Below are 21946 nucleotides of genomic sequence, written 5' to 3'. Positions count from 1 at the left end.
GGCTCTTCAAAACATCAATGTAATTAGTGTACCGATGCACTAAGTTTATAACGGTCGAATATTGGAATTTTACACATAGTGTACCGATGCACTTTGGCTAGCATCGATGCACACGCTCCCAACTGTTTTATTTAATTGTTTTCACACAATAACGCTCTATTGAAATCCACTAATGATCCCAACGTTCAAAAGTGACCAAGGAGTATTTAAACAAGCTTAGGAGCCATTGATCAACACAATTAAGAAGAGCTGGAAAATCAAAGAGAAAGCATCAAACTTCAAGTTTGAGCACTTTCAAGCCTATTTCATTCAATATTCATTTTTGCTTTCAAGAACACTACTTGTACTCAATTGTATTCATTCTTGAGTGTTCTTTCTTTGTTTATAGAATTGTGTAAATATCTTGCCTTGTGAGGGTTTTCTATAAGTTTTGCGAAATTTGTAATTTTCTATTTGGGAGAGAGTTTTTCTCAAGAATTTGGGGTATAATTCTTCAAGGAGTTATAAGGTTACTCTTTGTCCTCAAAAGAAAGAACAAATTAGTGATTTTTTGTAAAATCCTTAGTGTGGATAGCTAAGGTAGTGGACGTAAACTTTGGTTGAGAAAGTCGAACCACTCTAATCGTTATGCAAATATTTCTATTTTCTGCAAAAGCTTCCACCGAAATTTATTATCAATTCACCCCCTCTTGGCTATTTCGTTGATCCATTAACTCAATAATTGGTATCAGAGACTCACTCATTTGAAGGTTTAATTGCCTATTGAGTCGATTCGGGAAGTTATATCGATAATCAAGTCATCAATGGCCTCCACTTCAAACTCCTTTTGGTCTTGATTCATTGCCCGTCAACAAGCCTTTTTTCTTCAATGGAGCTAATTATGCTTATTGGAAGAATGGAATGATGTACTTCATTCAAGCAAGTGACATGGGAGTATGGAATATCATAGAAGACAGTTACATCAAACCTTCCACTTATCCAGATTGTGGAGTGAAGAAGAAACAAGAATGTTCCAGCTCAACTCAAAGGTTATCCATATTATATTTTGTGCTCTTGACCAGATAATATAGGAGAGTTTTATCTTGTACAATCGCCAGGATATATGGGATAAACTACAAGTCACTCATGAAGGCACAAACGAGGTAAAAAAATCTAAAATTAGTTTTCCAACTCATAGCTATGAAAATTTCAGGACGAAGCCGGATGATATCAAAGCTATGACAGATGATTTTCCACGATTGTCAATGGTCTCAAATCATATGGAAAAATCATTCCAAACGAGAAGCTTGTGAGGAAGTTAGTTTACTCTCTTCCAAAAGCTTGGCAATCAAAGAAACGGCTATCATCGAGGCTAAAAACTTAAAATCACTGACCCTTGATGAGCTAATTGGTTCTCTCCTCACACATCAAATGATGCTTCAAGAGGTAGACCTCGAAAAGACGGACAAAACAAGAAAGAGATGGAGAAGAAAAAAAACGTTGGAGTTGCTCTCAAATCCACAAAGGATGAGATGATTCAGATGAAGAAGCGATGACGAATAAATGACATTATTTGCCAAACGATTCAAAAATTATTGAAGCCCAACAGAGGAAGAAATTCAAAGAAACGAAGGCTTCAAAACGAATCAAAGGAGAAAGACTCGATTATTTGCTACGAATTCAAAAGTCTGGGCATGTTAAATATGATTGCCCACAATTGAAGAATAAAGGTCAATTCAAGAAAAAGCACAAGACACATGTGGCTACATGGAGCCATGAAGAAGGTTCTAATGAAGAGGAACAAGAAGTAGCAAACTTCTGCTTGATGGCCATCGGGGAAAATTCTCAGGTAACCTCTAACTCATCTAATTTTGAGGATTATTCTTTTGATTAGTAGAGGAATACACTGAGTTAGCTTCGGATTATAAGAAATTATTTTAAAATACAAAAATGATATTTCAAAATTGAAAAATGAAAATAATCTCATATCCAAGACAACAATGATTTTGAAAGTAAGATCAAAGAATTGCAAATCAAATTAGATGAATTTGAAAAGAAAAATACCGATTTGCATAACTTACTTTCAAGAGTAAATGACGATCATCAAAGAAAATTGATGATCTTAAAGTTTCTTTTAATAAAGTTGAACTAAACGTTTTGAAAATGGAGAAAGTTCAAAATCAACTTTGTTATAAAAAGTTTAAACTACCATCATAGAGGTCCCCAAGGAACTCTAATGAAAAATCGTTAGAAGTATATGGGTTCCTAAAGAACTCATTACTACTAAGATAAGGATATTCTTCACAAATAGATACCCAAGGGACTAGGATTTTAGAGACTATGAATATGACCCAAAAGAATTTGGGTACCAAAAATAAAAAAATTATCTATGTTGTAGGAAAAGGAGCATTTCTACAAGGCACAAGAAACAAATTCAAATTCATGGTACCTTGATAATGGATGCTCAAGACACATGGCCAGAGACAAGAGTCGGTTCATAGAGCTTAATGACAAAAATGGAGGAGAAGTGACTTTTAGTGATAATTCAAATGTCACATTGAAGTATAGTACAATAGGTAATACCTCTTCCATACAAATTAAAAATGTTTTATATGTGAATAGGTTAAAGCATAATATTTGACTATTAGTCAATTATGCGATAAAGGATACAATGTCTTGTTTGAAACTAATGGTTGTAAAGTCATTGACATTACATCTAATTAGATTATACTTGTTGGTCATAGAATAGGAAACATTACATGGTGTATTTAGATTCCATAAATATGACTATTTATGCCTATTTTCTAAGGATGCATGTATTTGGTTATGACATAGAAGACTGGACATACTAGCATGAGTATTTTACAATGATTAATTCAGGAGATTTAGTAAGAGGGTTGCCAAAGCTAAATTTGATAATGATAAAATCTGTGATGCTTGCTAAAGGAAAACATAGAAAGCTTCCTTTAAGTCCATTAATGATGTATCAACTAGTAGAGTATTACAATTGATCCATATATGATCTTTTTGGGCCAATTAGGACTGTTAGCTTGAGTGGAAAAATATTGCTTTGTATTGGTAGATGACTTCTAGATAATTGGGTTCATTCTTAAGTACTAAAGATGAAGCATTAGAAAGTTCATCACGTTTTCAAAGTAATCCAAAATGAAAAAGGTTATTCCATAACTAGTGTTAGGAGTGATCATGGCACTGAATTTGAAAATCTTGGATTTACTGATTTTTTTAATTCAAATGGTATTAGCCATAATTGTTCAGCACCTATAACCCCTCAACAAAATGGAGTTGTTGAGAGGAAATAGAACTTTAGAAGAAATGGTTAGAACATGCGTTGTGAAAACAATTTGCCAAAATATTTTTGGGTGGAAGCCTAAATACCGCTTGTTATGTTATAAACCGGTAATGATTAGGCCTATTTAAAGAAAACTTCATACAAATTTTTCAAAATAAAAAGCCTAACATTAGTTATTTTCATCCTTTTGGATGTAAATATTTTGTTTTAAACAACGTAAGAAAATCTTGACAAATTTGATGCTAAAAGTGATGAAGGAATTTCTGGGTTATTCCTTAAATTCTAAAGCTTATCGGGCATTTAATAAAAGAACTTTAGTTGTAGAAGAGTCTATACATGTTTTTTATGATAATCCCCTTCTGAGGATTCTTGTGTGAATGAGATTTAGGTATTATAAAAGAAATGACGTTAGACATGACGTTGGAGAACCATCATCAAAGGAAGAAACAAAAGATGAGGAAACTCATGATGTTCTCGAGAATCCAACCATTGAAGAAAGGGAAATCTCTTACCCAAGAGAATAGAACTATTTCAAGGATGGTGAGATACAGGTGATCCATTCAAAGGGGTAACAACTCGATCTTCTCTTAGAAATATTTGTAATTATGTTGCATTTATCTCATGCATAGAGCCTAAGAATATTAAAGAAGCATTAAATGATGACATTGGATTATGGCTATGCAAGAAGAGTTAAATCAATTTGAGAGAATAAAGTATCGATATTAGTTGAAAGGCCTAGTAATAATCTACTGTAGGTACTAGATGGTTATTTAGGAATAAGCTTGAAGAAAGTGGTAATATATGAGGAACAAATCTAGACTTGTTTCTCAAGGCTATACTCAAGAGGGCATAGACTATGATGAAACATACACTCCCGTAGCTAGGATGGAAGCAATTAGAATATTAACATTTGCATGTTTCAATGAATTTAAATTATATCAAATGGATGTTAAAAGTGTATTTTAAATGGTTCTAAAGAAAAAGTTTATGTGGAACAACCTCCTGTTTTGAATATTTAAATTTCCAGATAATGATTTTAAAATGACAAAAGCTTTATATGGTTTAAAACAAGCTCCAAGAGCTTGGTATGAAAGATTGTCAATTTTTTTAATCGAGAAAGGTTTTCAAAAGGGAAGTTGACACTACTTAAAGCATAAAGGTAAATATTTATTAGTAGTTCAATTTATGTTGATGATATAATATTGGTTATACTAATGATGCTCTTTGCCATTAATTTTCTAAGAATGCATAGTGAATTCGAGATGAGCATGATGAGGGAGCTCTCATTTTTCTTGGGACTCCAAATCAAGCAAAGAAAAGATGGAATCTTCATCAATCAATTCAAATACGTCAAGGATATGCTCAAGAAGTTTGGATTGGAAAATGGGAAACCTCATGCCACTCCAATGAGCTCATCAACAAATGACAAAGATGAAGGAGGTAAATGTGTGGATGTTAAATTATATAGATCCATGATTGGCTCTTTGCTTTATCTAACCACAAGTAGATCAAACATTATGTTTAGTGTTTGCTTATGTTTAGATTTCAATCATGTCCTAAGGATCACATTTACTAGCTGTTAAGAGAATCTTTAGATACCTTAAGGACACCCCTAGTTGATTTGGTATCCTAGAGACTCTAGCTTTAGCTTGCATACCTTCTCTGATGCGGATTATGGAGGATGCAAAATGGATAGAAAAAACACCTCTGGTACTTGCCAATTCCTAGGAAATATGTTGATTTCTTGGTTTTCAAAGAAAAAAAAATTGCGTTGCATTATTTATCACTGAAGCGGAATACATTTCAGCCAGTAGTTGTTGTGCACAAGTTTTATGGATGAAACAACAACTTTTAGATTATGGAATTGAAGTTAGTACTATACCTATCAAGTGTGACAATATGTTATTTGTCTCACTAAAAATCCCATCCAACACTCTAGAACTAAGCACATTGAAATTAAACATCATTTCATTAGAGATCATGTCGCTAAAGAAGATATAGTTCTAGAATATGTTGATACTTTGCATCAATTAGCAGATATTTTTACAAAGCCTTTAAATAAAGAAAGATTTTGGACACTTAGGAGAGAATTAGGTTTAACTGACCTATCTTCACTTAGTGTTTAAAATAATTTTAGCACTTTTAATTAGTTTTTGAAAAATGCTTATAAAAAAATAATATTTTGATTGCATTCTTTGCTATTAGTTAGGGAGTTTATGATCTTTAGTGAAAATTAACTATATGTTCAAATTATGTTTAAGGATAGACTAGATTTATTGAACATAGTTAATTTTCGATCTATGAGTTGCCAATACCACTAGAGCTAATTAATTTAGCATTTTAATTGTTTAAAATGGATTTTTGACATTTTTATGCTTTGTGCATTGATACACTAGACAGTGTACCGATGCATCCCTTGAATGTGCATCAATACACCATGGAGGTGCACCGATGAATTCCTTGAATGTGCATCGATACACCATGAAGGTGCACCGATGCATTCCTTGAATGTGCATCGATGTACTATGATGTGCATCGGTACACCCATCGGTTTTTGGGTTTAAATGCCTAATTTATTCATTATTTCAAAACCCCCTAACCTAAAACACTTGTCGCCCATCCCTCTCTCTCAACCTTCTCTCAAAATTGTCTCAAAACAACTATTTTAAGTAGGAATCCTCTTGCATTTCAACTCCAAATCCTGCTACTATCATTAATCAAGTGCAAGCAACATCTCATTCCTACAAATTCTGATTTTTCAAGGTAATAATTCAAAAATCCTTGTTTTATTGATTTTTTCAATTTAATACTAGTTTTGATTAGTTATAGGTTGAACAAAGTATCGGACATTGATTGTTTAGTGTTTTTTACAATCAATTTTATGAAAAACACATAATTTTTCAAAGATCTTTGAATTTTTGAAATAAATTAATTTCAAAAATCATTGATTATTTTTAAGTTTTGATGTTTTTTGATTTAATTATGTTGTTTGAAAACTATACATATTATAATTACATTGATTTCCAAAATAGTTTTCAAAACTTTGCCTATTAGGATTCGATTTAGAGAACCTGACTATTGGTACTCTTTTGAGTTTTGGGTTTGATTGAATTACATACATGTGCTTCAAATTTGCAGATTACCCTATCCTATTCCGATTTCGTAAACCATGTCTAATCCTAAACGCCCTAGGACATCATCTAGTCGTTCGAGTCAAAACCGATCTCCTATTCCTCCACCTCATCCAAATCCAAACCCAAATGACCCAAATATGACTATTCTTAACTCTTGTTTCAATGTAACTGTTCGTAGACAAGATCTCTACCATAGGTATCATACTTGTTTTGAGTCATACAAAATCCGGGAAAAGCGTATCCCTTCGATCCAAGCTATGGAAGATATGAATTTTCAATATCTTTCTACTCTTAAATCCTGGAGTTTGATAAAAATTTTCAACTCAAACCTATTATTTATCATCAATTAGTCCGCATCTTCTATTCCAATGTGGTATGTGTCCAAAACGAGCGTCGATCCGAAACCATAGGAATTCGATCCTATATTTTAGGTCAATTCATTTTTATTAACTCTGACACAATCGCTACCCATTTTGGACTAGATAACTTAGGTTTTTATAACGAAAAGGAGACTGTGGAAACACCCTATAAGTCTAAGGATAGTGTAAGTACCTTAAGAACTCTTCACGAGCGTTCTTCATTTGATGATCTCTTGGTGGTTTAGATCATCCGAAGGTAGGTACTCCTCACTTAGAGTTATAGATTTAGGGTGGATACATTGTATCCAACATAACAAGAAAATAAATCTGCCACAGATCATTTTTAGTGAGTCAGTAGATACCGTAAATACTGTCTCATCTAAAAAATATAGAAACTTTAGTTTACGGCTGTCTTCTCAGTAATTTGTTTATCAAACTTAGTCTTAGGGTCACTCTTGATATTCCCATCCCTATTCAGAACCAACTCAATTCCTTAAAGAAATCGGGGTGGAAAAAGAATAAGGAAAATAATCAATGGGTTCGAACAACTGAGAAAACTCCGGGAGCTAACTCCTCACGAGCTCCACCTCCTTCGGCACCGGCAACGGGCGATGATCCAGAGTTTCAAAACTTATGCAAGATATCGACGATATTGACGATGAAGGACCCAAGGACGAGCCGTCACATCAAGATGATCAAATGCCTTCATATTTTCGATCTTTTTTGAGTCATTTGATCTAAGGTTTGCATCCATAGAGTCTCATCTAACTGCTATGGGGCTCAACACGGAGATGAATGAACGTTTAGATGCGCTCACACTCGAGATGTGATCACGTTATCCTTATCCTCCTCCCGTTCCTCCTTTGGATGACTAGACCTATCTTGCTTTAGTTTTATTGGATTTAAAACCTATTGTTAAAACATTTCGATTGATACGTTTGAATGTTTGAATTTGTTATGTTGGATATTTAAACTTGAATGTTTTGGATGATTGAACTTAAATGCTTATATATATTTGGTTTGTTTGCATTTTTAATTTGATCTTAATGTTTTATTAATTTTTGCATCATTAGGCATATTATGACCAATTACCATTGTATATTATTAATGAATATTAATTTATGAAACTAATGGCTAACATTTCTCTTGATTTTGATATTAGCAGCTTAAGTTATATTTATTTAAAATCAATTGGCTAAGTTTTACAAAAACTTGTTTAAAGACGTTTTATAGAGTCTTTTTGATTTAACAAAAAAGGGGGGAGAAGTTTAGTAAGGAGGAGTAGTAATTTTACAAAATTGATTTCAAAAATAATTTTTAAAGAAAATATTAAAATTTCTTAAATGTTTTGTTATATCAAAAAGGGAGGGATTGTTGAAAACATTTTGATGTTTCGATATAACAAATTAAGTGTTATTGAATTTTAAGATTTTATTATTATTTTTCAAGTATATTCGATTCAATTATTCGAAATGACCATCCAGCTCAGTTGGTAGAGCACAAGGCTCTTAACCTTGGGGTTGTGGGATCGAGTCCCACGGAGGGCATTTCATAATTTGGAGGTCTCCTACGGAAGCTGCTCTCAACCTGGCGTTGGGGGTAGCCTACTATCCTACCTCCCCCTTACCCCATTACATATGAGAATAGGGTCAGCTAATTTAATTCGATTCAATTATTCAAAAATTACAAATATTACTACAAGTTTTTCAAAGATCAATTTCAATTCTTACTAAAGTGTAAAATTTTGTTTTAAACTTAAAATATTTTTGAAACAATTTTTACAAAGCATTTCGAACAAAAAACGAGCCAAAAATCAAGTTTATGAAGGGATGTACTGATGTACCGATGCACTCATTTGATGCATCGGTGCACACCTATTTTGAATGCATTTTGTGTACCGATACGCAATCCATGCATCGACGCACTCTTGAATATTTTGAAACATCGAATGTATTTTATGTACCGATGCACAGACCATGCATCGATGCCCTCCTGGCTCTTTCAAAACATCGAATGTAATTAGTGTACCGATGCACCCCTAGTGTACCGATGCACTAAGTCTTATAACGGTCGAAATATTTGAATTTTACACATAGTGTACCGATGTACTTTGGCTATGCATCGATGCACACACGTTTTCAACTGTTTTATTTAATTGTTTTCACACAATAACGTCTCTATTGACTCTACTAATGATCCCCAACGTTCAGAAGTGATCCAAGGAGTATTTAAACAGCTTAGGAGCCATTGATCAACAATAATTAAGAAGAGAAGCTATAGAATCAAAGAGAAAGCATCAAACCTCAAGTTTGAGTATTTCAAGCATATTTCTAGATAAGGAAGTTTTTCAAAGTAAATCTCACCAAATATGGGTTTTGATACCCTCATTCTCTTTAAAGATAGAATGATTTAATAGTCTTTCAACCGTCATTAAACTCATTTTTTCTTGTAAATTCATAACTCTAATTTAGAGTTATATGGACTGGTAAGGCGTACCCATGCCTTAACTGCAGACTTCTTCTGCGATAGCTCAGGATGAATAAGTCGTGCCCACGCCTTATGAGAAAACCTCCTCTGGTCTTCGAATATAACCCAAATTTTTTTGGGTTTTCGGATAATCCGAACATGATTTTTATCGATCCGTATCCGATCTGGTAATCGGAAAAAAATTCCGATACCCGATCCAAACTATCTGGAAATTGAAAAACGGATCGGATAACTGAATTTTTGGATCGGATCAACGGATCAGATTTTTTTGCACACCTCTAGTTGTCAGACGGGTCTAGCCGGGTACGTCTCCAGTTGGATAGTAAGTGTGGGGATAGATTCGAGAATGTACCCGCGTAGGCGGGTATGAATCTAAAATTTTTTACCTATCATGGGTGGTGGGGTAGATTGAAAAATATTTGATGGGTATAGGAATAAGAGAGGGTATCTACACTCGACCCGTCCGTTTATCATCCCTATCCCTATCCCTATCCCTATCCCTATCCCTATCCCGAACTCCGAAGTTCGAATCTGAGGCCCTTGTCTCTGTTGAAAAATGGATGGCAGAGTGCTTCTAAGAGAGTGGTTCGACCGAGTTGACTCAGGAAAACCGGAAGCATCACCGCTCCTTAACTCAGGTTTCCTTTTTCAATCCCCCCTTTATACTTGTTTGTTTAAATAATAATTAAACTGCTTCATTCCATTTGAATGTAAAATAACGATCAGAGCGCTTTCGCCATCGGCAATCTCAACTTCCTCTTTCTATCGTTCAATAAATGATCAGGTTCTTTTTCTTTTCTTTTTTTTGAAAATAATTTATCATTTCTTAGCTCTTTCTTTTACCCTTTTTGTTGATTAACCGTTCCCTATTTAATTTCGCAGGATGTATGATTTGGATAGAAATGGCACCATGAGCTTTGAAGGTGAAACTTTCATCATTTAATAAATTTATATTTATTTTCTTTTCCAATTTCTGTTCTGTTTGTTGACTTATCTTTTGGTTAAGCATAGAATTCTTGCTCTCAACGAGTTCCTCATCAAGGTTAGTACTTCATCATTGGAATTCTATCCTTTTCAATTATGATTCATACTTTTGATATTTTTCTCCCAAAGTGGTAGGAAGTATGGAATTCATAATAGGAAAGTGTTATTCGGTTACTCTCATTTATCTGATTTAATGGTTTCTTTCTACGGGTACAGCAAGCGTTCTCGGACTTAGAGAGGTAATTTTTACACTCACACTCGGGTCGAAGTAACAGAGATTCTACGATAAATTCATGTTATGTGGATACTGGTTTTATTGATTGAAGAGTTTAACCATTTGATGCTTGAGGTGACAATTTATTGGGGGAACAATGACAATTTTTAACTAAACAGAGTCTTATTCAGTTCCAATAATTCAAATAATTTTCAGAAGTTAAGACATGTTCTGTCCACCTCCCATTTACTATTTGCTTCAATCAGAACTAAAAACATTCTTTATAGTTCACTTTACAGGAATCGCGGATTCCTTGTAATTGATGATGTTTACGAGGTATGCTCCAGCAGAGTGTCTTTTATAACTTAATACGTTAGACTTTGGATAGATATTTCTTTTTCATTTATTTGGGTCACACTGAGTTTTTCCGAGTTCAATTTGCTTCAGATTTTTTTTATCTCCCTTTCACTTCTGTTTCGTTGTCCTTCTAGTTGTTCTGGTTATGATATCGAATATTATTGCAGGCAATAACAAATGGGGTTCTCTTTGGATTCTCCTGAGTTCTACACAGCATGTGAGGTAAAGCCTATATAATTGGACATGAAGTTACAAGTGTGAGGGTTATATTATGCAGCAGATCATGGTAATAAGTTTCATCAGTTGACTCTGTGGCTTGCTTCTACTAGAATTTGTAGAGTTTCAAGTACAATATATTTCATATATGTATATTCTTTATTTCTTGTATGTTCAAATGAGACTATTAGCTCTGTGGTCAGGAGCGAAGTTAATTTTATGTTGGATGTGCGGGGAACAAAGATCAAATTATGAGTTTTGGGGGCCAACATAGATTTTTATTATTTTTGTAATACCCCAAAAATTTAGACAATGACCAAAATGAAAATTTTGAAAGTTTGATGGTCAAAGTAGAAAATTGGGAAAAAGTTTAGGGAATTAAGTGATAATTTCCTAAAAAGAATTTTATTCTATAAATAAATGGTTTACTCTTGAGAATGGAGTTTTTATAGAAATCATATTTTTGGATTTGAAATTTTATTAAAGAAAAATTAGAATGGTTAAAGTCCGATAAGGAATCGGTAATTCTGATCGAATTGGAATTTTACAAAAATTTGAAGGATGTTATTAAATGGTTGGAAATATTATTTTAATATTTTGGATCAGAGAAATTTGGTTTGGAAATGTGCAATTTTTCAGATTTAACCGAAACAGTGCAATTTAGTGACTAAAACGCAAGTTTTGAAAATTTCATGGTATTTTCGTAAGTCAAAGTCAAATTAATTTATATTTGACTTTGTAATATGATAAGGATCAGATGGCTTGGTTTTATGGTGATTATGGAGATTCATTAATAGAAAAAATGGAATTTCCTATGGTGTTGAATAAAAAAATCTATGATATATTATTAAGCATGTGTTAGATCTATTATATCATAAAATATTAATCATGGAAGAGCAATTTCAGCTTCTTCTTCATCCAAGACCGACACCCCCAAAGCTTGCAAGGTAGGTATTCTTGTTTTGATTTTTGAAGCAATCTTGTTGAGATTTAGACGTCGGTGTGAGTAGGAAAAATATTCTACGATCAATTCTCTACATTTTGACATGAATATTAACTAGGGTTTCATGTTTAAGTTCATCTTGACTTGATGAAGGAGATTTTGATTCTTGTGTTTTATGGTTTTGAAGAGTTAAGTGATTTTAAAGAATTGATGAAGAACCTAAGAATGAAGTTAAAGAAAACAGTTTGGATTTTGAATCTGGCAGTAGGTTCGAAAATTCACCAGAAATTATATAAAAATAATTTCGAGTTATTTTTATATATTTGTGTTCATATATCGATCTAGTTTCGTTTAAAACAAGCGTGGATCAATTTCAAGGTGTATACAAAAATATATGAATTTTTAACCAAAAAAAGGTTAGAAAACTCGGACAGCAGATTCTGCAAAATATATTTTGTTGATCAACTTTGAAAATTCACCATAAATTGTATATAATGAATTAGAAGGAGTTCCTTATATGGATAGATTCTTATTCGAGTCTAGTTTTCAACGGAATAAACGGAATTGAATTCCAGTGTGTATTTAAAGGTAGCGTGAGTTGTCTGAATCTGAAAAATTTATGAATTGTTGTGTAAGTGTTATATAATTGATGTACTATGCTAGAATTATTGGTATTAAGAATCTAAGAATGGTGAATGACCATTTTGTGTAAATTGGAAAGGTTGGTTCCAAGGTTAAAAGGAATTATTAAGAGTTGAGTATTTTGATAGATAATGAGTATCAAATATATTATGGAGTTATTTTGGGATATGTTTAGTTAGTAAAATACTAACATGTGTATCGTTATGAAATTGTGAATTATACATATTATGATTGATTTGCGATTGAAGCAAGTCAAGTGGGTTTATTGGACAATAGTGAGGCACAAATTTGGAAAATTATAAAGTGTCCAGGTGAGTGCAATACATGCATGACATTATACATGGATATTTTATACATCATTAGGAAGACTTGCGATAAGTCGACCTTGTTTATGTTGACATGATATTTATGTCATTTATCATATATTTGATATATTCAAAATATGTCAAAGGTTGAAAATAAAATGCATTGATCACTGATTTTTGCATATGATGTTATTATGAACATATATGATTTTTATCATGAATGTTATTTCGGGTATGAACTGCCCAATGTTAAATATTGATAATATACTTTGCCATGGATAGATCAAATAAAATAGATTGTATACCCAAGTATGTCATTAAGGGACAGGGTATAGTTGGCATGCCATAGAGTCCAGCAGGCTGCATATTCGGAATACACTAAAGGATACCTAGTGTATATGGTGGGCACGACCTTATGTGTCATATTCGGGAGGATACCTAGTGTATATGGTGGGCACGACCTTATGTGTCATATTCGGGAGGATACCTAGTGTATATGGTGGGCACGACCTTATGTGTCATAATCGGGACTGTACTTAAGGATACCTAGTACAAATGGTGAACACGACCTTATGTGTCATACTCGGGATAGCACTACGGTACTTATATTTGACTCGTGTACCCAGGGTCCTCAGGGTTGTATATTGGGCTATTGTCTATGGTATATGGTTATGTAATAATGAAAAGTGTATTGGTAAAATAAGCTTACGAGCTTATGGATGAATGGTAAGTATATTGGTAAAGTAAGCTTGCGAGCTTATGGTATTAAATGGTAAAATATTACACATGTATGTAACATGATTTTATGGCATTTTAAATTTGTTATTGAAATTCATGCATGAATTGTATTGCACTGTATATTATTTTAATTGCCTCACTAAGTTTATACTTAGCGTGTGATGATTTTCACGTGTAGGTAAAAAGCAAAGAATAAGAATAAAGAGTCTACAACGACATCAAGCATCGATAGGTATATTTCAACATCAGTAAGACATCCTCTGATGGAATTTGAATTAAATAGTGGCATGTAAATAAGAATATTCAATTTGTTTTGTTGATTAAATTTGGAAACTTTATATGATGAAAGGTTAATTTTTTATGAATTTATATGTATTTTCGAAATTTACTGTAGCAGGTACTGTAGTGCATTGATGCACTATAGCAGTGCATCGATACACAATTATAATTCAATGTTTTATGCATCGGTGCACTGTTCACGTCACTGTAGCAGTGCATCGGTACACTATACACTGTTCATTGTTTACTATTCACGGATACTGTTCATAATAAAAAAAATCTTTTGAATTAAATTTGTTATAATGAACATAATTTATGATATGAAATTTTTATAATATCAATTATCATTTAAGAAAATAAATTTTAAATCACTTGTAAAAGTGGAAAATGGTTTTAAGAAATTCGGATGACATCTATAATCTGTATAGTTATAATTATATGGGTTATGGTGTTATTTTTAGCATGGCAATAATAAAACATCTAGCTTGTTTGGAAGAGCCAAGGGGTCCAAGGCCCCTGCATGCCCCCCTTTTTGCTTCGCATATTTATGGTGGATTCTTATTCTGTTCGTCATCCTCTTCCTGATTCCAGTCATACTCTTCCCAGTTCCCACCACTCGGACTGTACTGTTCGGAAGCATTATCAATACCATTCTGTTTGTTGTTGATGAGCATTCTGTGATTTCCTAATTTTAGTTAAATGTGTATTTAGGATTCCCCTTCCAAACCTGTTTTAGATTTCTAATTTTCATTAGTTGTTTAGTATGGATTTGGTGCCCATGGTTTTCTTATCAAAATTTAATATTTTCCCATCTTGATTTGCTTGGCATTAACTGAATTTTAGTTATTCTTTTTACTCTATTGATGGATTCGATGTCAATCAACTTTTATTTCTTTACTTTCTTGGCAGAGCTTTGATCAGAAGAAGAATGGGAGATTGCAGCTGGATGACTTCATATCGCTTGTATATTTTTGCAGTCTGCTCGGTAAAGTATCTCTAATATCTGCTGAACTGCGTGTTGACTGTTGAATATCATGTGTGTGTCTTGCAGATCGAATTATATTAGTGTGTAAAATTGTGCAAAAATGGTACCCTCATAGGGTTCAACAAGAACTTCTGGAATGTCTTGTCAATTTTTTATATTAAGATGTACGCGATGCAGACATGAAATAAACATACTCACATACCATGCATATTGGAACATACATGCTTGAATTCACTTCATTTTAAGGTCCTTTACATAGGTGTGTGATGCAGGGGGATCCGAGACAGATGATGATGAGCTGTCAGATTGCACGTTGATGGCGCTGAGATACCATGAGTTGGCAGATCAGCGCAAAGGCGGGAATTGATTGTGACATGTTCCTCATTGGGGTCGTTTTGAGTATGTTTCAGTCTTTTGGCCATAACTTTGGCTACAGGTGTCAGAATCGTGCATAAGACCCCAATCCGGAAAGCTCTTTTCGATGCGCACGCTCTCCACAGTGAGCTATGCTCCATGTGGCCTTTTTTTCAACCTCAAATTCTGCCGTTTTTCCCTCCGAATCACTAGATTTAGTTATTTTTTACTATTTATGGTAATATTTCGATTGTTAATTAGGAAGTCAATTTAAATCCGATTTAGGCCGGATTTTTGGGAGATTGCTTATTTTATTTCGAATTTCAATTTAGAGTGATTTTCGGGATTTTGCTATTTTTGGCAAAATTCGAATAAAGACGATTTTTTTGCTATAACAGTCCGGCTTGTGGACTGCTTTTTGGATTGTTTGATTTTATAATATTTTATTAAACCCTAGAGACTTTTTTCTCTGGTTTTTGGGCGAATTTTCTCTTGTGAATCGTCTGTCGGAACTAGCCTACAGGATAATCACTATTCTGTCTGGCGTCAGTGTGGTGTTTGTTTTTGCAGAGGTAAAAGATCTGCAGTCTGCGGATCACATCTGCAGGTATCTGTAGCAGAAGAGGTGGACCAAAAATCTGCAGTCTGTAAGAAGAAGACTGTTTGTTTTTTAACGTCTGCAGACTGCTAAAATAAACTGAAATATAAATAAACTGATTTTTTAAACTTAAAAGAGTTTTGCAATACTGAGATATAAATAGTTTTTGTTTTACAATACTGAAATTTAAATAATTCATATAACTACAATAATAATTTTTTTAGAAAAACAAATACCACCTTATTAATTCTATTATAAGTCTCACATAATCACATGTATTATTAGTTTTATAAGTTTTATAGAATAAAATTTATAAATGATCATTAAATTATATAATTTTTTTAAATATGCAATTATGTAATGCTTTTAATTTTTTTAAAATATATATTCATAATGTATTTTTAGAATTATATGATATTTTTAGAAAATATTTTTTAATTTATCAAATTATTTTATGATTATTTTTTATTTAATTGTGATTATATTTTAAAATTTTAAAAACATAATTTATAATTTTTTTATATTTTAAAATCTTAATTATCAAACAATGAAATCTTTTTTTATTAAGCAATGTGGTTTAAATACTTACATTTTTTATAAAAAAATTAAATATAATTTAAAAATAACAAATCCAAAAAATATTATATTTAAACTTAAATCAAAATAATTAAAATAAATATAAAATTTTAATAATATATAAAATAATTTATATGATATAAAATTAAATATCTATAATAATATTAAAAAATTAATATTTAATTTATTTAAAATATAATATTAAAATTAATATCTATAATATAATATTAAAAAATTAATATTTAATTTATTTAAAAAAATAATATTAAAATCAAATATAATATAAAATTAAATATAAAACCTCTATGAAGAGGTTAGAAGACGTCTGCAGACATAAGACCACGTATGCGCCGCGCAGACTACGCGCAGACTTTAGAAGAGTTTCTGTCTTCTAAAAAACAAACTGTCTACGAAGTCCAATGTCTGCGCGTGGTCTGCGCGACGCAGACATAAGAGCTTTGCAGACCTTACACAGTAAAAACAAACACCACCATAGAGTCTTCATATAATCATGTTTACATGTCAATTTCTCAGTCAAGTTATGTAAATCTCCTTTTTTTTTTCCTTACTCCTTTGCAGATTGTTGTCGGTGCAGATATATGTTTAGTGCATTCGACACTGGAAAACAAGGCAGGGTCACTCTTGATCTGAACCAGTTTGTTTACTGCGGTGAGTACTCTAAATTTGAACGACAATTACCCTTCTTTTCATACTTATGATTGCATGCTGCCTTTGCTCTTTAAGAAAGAAATGAATAAAGAACAGCCTAACATAAATCTGAACATAGGTATAGAGATATGACCCTCCAATGATCTTCCAAGCATGAGAAAACGCTTAAAAATTGAACATGCCTGCGCCATATACATATCTATGTAGCAGAGAACAATAGGTTCACTTGCTTGACCTTGAACCATAGTTGGTTTTCTTTGGCATTTTCATACCATCCATCAATTTAACGCAGTTTCTTTTATGGTAATGCCGATTTCATGTGTGTTATTTCAGCCGCCAGCTGTAGAATATGACATGGAGAACACAAGGTAAATTGGACTTGAGAAATAACTCTGTGAATTCAGATATGTCATGGGATCGATATGTTCTGTTTGGAAAAACATATGCCATTGATAGCGTGCGGTTAAAATAGTTGACAAAGGTGGTTCATTTGAACTTTTTCATGTATATATCTTGTATGTACGATGATGTTCTGAAAATTCAAATGAAATAAAAGGGCAGTGATGTCCAATGGAGAAGGAGCAGATATGATGTTAGGGGTAAATTCAAGCTTCCAAAATTTTCAACAACAAGAAGAAGAACACCCTAATCTTTTCTAAATATCCAATTTAACCCCCAAATTCTTGAATCTACCCTAAAACTTCTAACAGTTTAACCTTGAACTTTCCTCGAACTTCAGTTTTGACCCAAGGTTTCTAAAAACACCAAATTGCTCCCAAACTTTTAAATTTCAGATTTTCACCCTTGGATTTCTCAAAAACTTTCAGTTTAGTCAAGATTCAAATTAACCCTTAAAAATTCAAATTTTATAGATTTTTATCAAATCTTCTAGTCTGGATTTTGGGGCGTGGTAATGCTTTTTTGTAAAGTACCCTCTGAAGCAGGTGAAACATCTTCATGCTCATCTTCACTGTCTACTGCGAGGACTTTAGACATAAGGCAGCTTCACTATCGAAAATTATGTAGTTGAAATTGTGTATGATTCTTTGTTGAGAATTATGGAGAATGAGGTAAGTGGTACCCTTATAAAAATGACCTAAAAGGATTTAAGAAAATATAAAAATAATTTAGAGAGAAGCAATAATCGGATTTGAAGAATTTATGAATAGTGAACTCTCTTCTAATCCTAATTACATTGCAATTGAAAACATATGCATTTAGCCTAAGCTAAGCTTGACCCTTGCCTTCTTATTCTTCATCTTCTTCCTTAATCTTCTTGCGTTCATCAGTACTGTTTAGTTCCATCCAAGATTTCACATTTTCTTCCACTTCCTCTACCTGCAATTTTAAGTTTTGAAAACGATACGTTACACGTATTTATATATAAAATATAACATAAAAATGATCATATTGTCAGTAATCCTATGGTTGATAATTAATTAAATATGCCTGGTCAAAGAATTCTCCAGCAAAGCGTGCACCCTCGGCAGTATTTTGAGCCACATTTTCTTCAATTTCAAGGGTATCTTTAAGTCTGCCTTCCGGTAGAATATTTCCGATTTCATCCGCCACTTCCTCCACTTGCTCCAACACTTTTTCGACAGTGTTCGTCACCGCTTCGACTTTGTCTATTACAGTTTCAGCTTCAGCTGTACACATGAAAAACAATATAGCATTATAGGAGAATGCAATATGGATGACTTATAATCCAAACCTTTCAGTTTTAACAATGGCGCCCATTTGCTCCTCCAAAAGGGTAGGACTACACTCAGCAGAATTCCCAGTACCCAAAGTTTCCTGTTGGAAAAAAAACAGCTGTAAAATACATTATTTTTCGTTTTTGTAATTGTAAAATAAAAGGTAAAAAATAATGTTAGATAAGACTAACCAGGAACCATGACCAGGACTAGGACTAGACGGAACTAAGGATCCCGGCCCGGCGCTGCAACAAACGACCATGTCGTTGTCTCTTTCAGTATTTTTCAACCAAATACTAGTGCCCAGCAATTGCAGATTCTGGTTCCTTATGATCCGATGTCTTTTTGCCATGTGTTTTGATATCACCAAGAAATGGGTAAAACGTGTAATGGCAGGCTGAAATTTGCAGGACGACTCCATTTGGATTTTGCATGGAAAGATTGATGCTGAAGTACTCGACATTGTTGCAGCTTTCCTTAATGTCTGTGAAATGAAGTTAACGTCTACGTAAGAAGAGAAAACAAAAAGTGCGAAAATTTCAAAGTTCTTGGAAAATGCATGCTTTTCTTGAAGAATTTATAGCGTGTTTTTTAGACATTGGTGGGAATAGGGGGGAAACAAATATTATGGTTTTTTTTGGATAAATATTTCAAAGGTCACAAAACGTTAGAGTTTGTATTAATTTTATCATTGAACTTTGGTTTTGGCTTCAATGTAAGCACTAGACCATTAAATTGTTAACGGAATAATGATGTAGCTGTTTTCTTTCATGTGAACTTTAGTTTGTGTATTGATTTTGTCATCAAACTTTAAAACATTTTATTTTTTAGGCACTGAATGTTAGTTTATGTATCATTTTGGTCCTAGCAGGCAATTGTCAACTCCTTTGACCGTTGTTGTCTGTAAATTGTTGCATGTCACCAGTTGTTACCTATGGTAAGATTGGTACCAAATATTTCACATTTCTACTTTTTCTCCTCGAATTGGTTTTTCATGAAACCCATTTAAAATCGACAAAAAATAAGCTAAAGATTATATGTTCTAATATTTTGGTCTCCTCAAACGGTTGTCCGATAAGAGTAATTTTGACATATGTTGTTATTCTTCTTGTAAGAATGTTTCTCACCAGTCAAATTTTTGAACAAACATCCCAAATCCCTCAAATCCGAGAAAGCCCCTAAACTTCCAAAATGATAGATTTTTTAATGTATAATTTTATGAGTTTTAAAGAGATTTTGAGAAAATCTAAATTAAAAAATAGTAGAAGATACTGAGACGAGTTCATCATTGTCTAGGGTGACATCAAAAGACGTCAGATAATGATGGTTTCCGATAATAACTAAAAATGGATGAGAAAAATCCTAATTTTGATGAAGAAGATCATGATGAGGTGAAATAAAAAATTATCTTTGCTTCAACGTCAACACCAAACTACCATGTCATCCGATTGTTAATAGGTTAACTGCCCATTGATTATATTAGAGTCAAAACTAAAATTTATCGCTAAAATTGAAGTATTTTAAAGTTCAATAGTAAAATTCGTACAAATCCTAAAATTCAGTGATATTAGTTTATCCTAAAATTTTCTACAAGACAATGAACCCTAATCTTTGTTTGCATGTTGAGTTTTTTTTATTATATGTTTTCAAATTTTTTAGTAGTTTCATCCTTATTGAATTGAGTTGTGTACTTTGTTTTCCCCAAAAGGAATAATGTCTCGAAAATCCTTAATGATTTGAAAACTCGATTATGATATCTAATTAACAAGTCAAAGTTATGATCACTTTATCGAGTAATTCCATTGCTTGCAGCTAACATCTTTCAAAAGATAATTAGCCAATTGAATTGATTTAAATAGGATCATTACCCAATTACTTTAGCTGCTCATTCACCACTTTGAATTGATTTAAAAGATAATTTCCTAATCCTGTTATTAATCAATGTTTTAAGAACTCAAGGATGTATCCAAGTTTTCCCAAATCATGACATTTTTAATAAATATTCTAAGCCTCAATAGATTTGTTTTCCACTTTCAGGCCTAGTGTAATTTTGGATTAAGCTGGAATCTTGTCTTGCTTATGTTCACAGGAACAAGAATACTACTGCTACAAGAGATTTAGCTTTTTCTTCTGTCTTATCTTTAATTAAGAGTTATTATTTGATACACCATTAAGAAAAAATATTATTAAAACATGTAAAAATTATCAAATTTATGATTTAGTTTAATTAGATCTCAAACAGATAATTCAGCTTTGATTAAATTTAAACACAAAAATCACATACACATGATTTGGTTTTAATTAAATTTATGCATAGTTCAAATTAGGTTAAAAATTGTTTCTATTAAAATATTTCAACTAGATTTAAAAGTGAAAATCTCAAATAGATAATTTAGTTATAATTAAATTTAAACAAAAAAAATCAAATGTAATTTTCAAGTCGACTTGAACACGAAAATCGCAAACAATGGTTTTTTGATTTCTCTTAGAAAGGAGGCTTTAGTAAAGGTATAAAAGTGAAGTTCGTAAAAAGAATGAAATACTAGTTAAAGAATTTTTACAGAAGATATAAAATTATTTAAATAATCATAATTAAAATCTCTAATAATTAAAATAAAAATAAAATATTATTGCATGTAAAAAACTTATCCAAAACCCGACTCAAAGGAACCCGACCATAGATCTACCATTTTCATTTTATATTTAGACTCCAAATTTTGGAACATTTCATCTTCACATGATTTCTCTAAACTTTTTAAAATTTTAAGTTAATCACCTCAAATTCTATCACTAGATTCCGCTGCTGGTTGCTTATTAACCAATTAAGTCCAAATCGAAGCCTTTTGACTTCCAACTTACATTCGTGTGTGTGTGTATATAACAACCGTGCATGGGTGGAAGATCTCGTGAGATCTTTTGAACAAACCTAATAAGCCAGGAGTTCATTCATGATTTGATTTTTCAAATGCAAAGGGTATTTCAATGTTCACGAGAACAATTCAAGCTACCCATCAAGGTGCGCCGGTTTGGTTTGACTCTCCGGATACACTCCACTGGCCTTTAATTTTATATGTAATTCAATTCTTGAATAGATTTACCATCTAATTCGTTACATAATTT

At 32.5% G+C, this 21946-nt stretch overlaps 1 pseudogene; it reads left to right on the top strand.

The window, feature by feature from the left end:
* Positions 1-9825: 9825 nt before the first annotated feature.
* On the top strand, positions 9826-17482 carry LOC120203073 (annotated as a pseudogene).
* The last annotated feature ends 4464 nt before the right edge of the window (positions 17483-21946 follow it).

The sequence above is a fragment of the Hibiscus syriacus genome, unplaced genomic scaffold (assembly GCF_006381635.1).
Source record: "Hibiscus syriacus cultivar Baekdansim isolate YM2019G1 unplaced genomic scaffold, ASM638163v2 tig00009023_pilon, whole genome shotgun sequence".
Classification (NCBI taxonomy): Eukaryota; Viridiplantae; Streptophyta; class Magnoliopsida; order Malvales; family Malvaceae; genus Hibiscus; species Hibiscus syriacus.
This window is presented reverse-complemented; position numbering and strand designations above follow the sequence as displayed.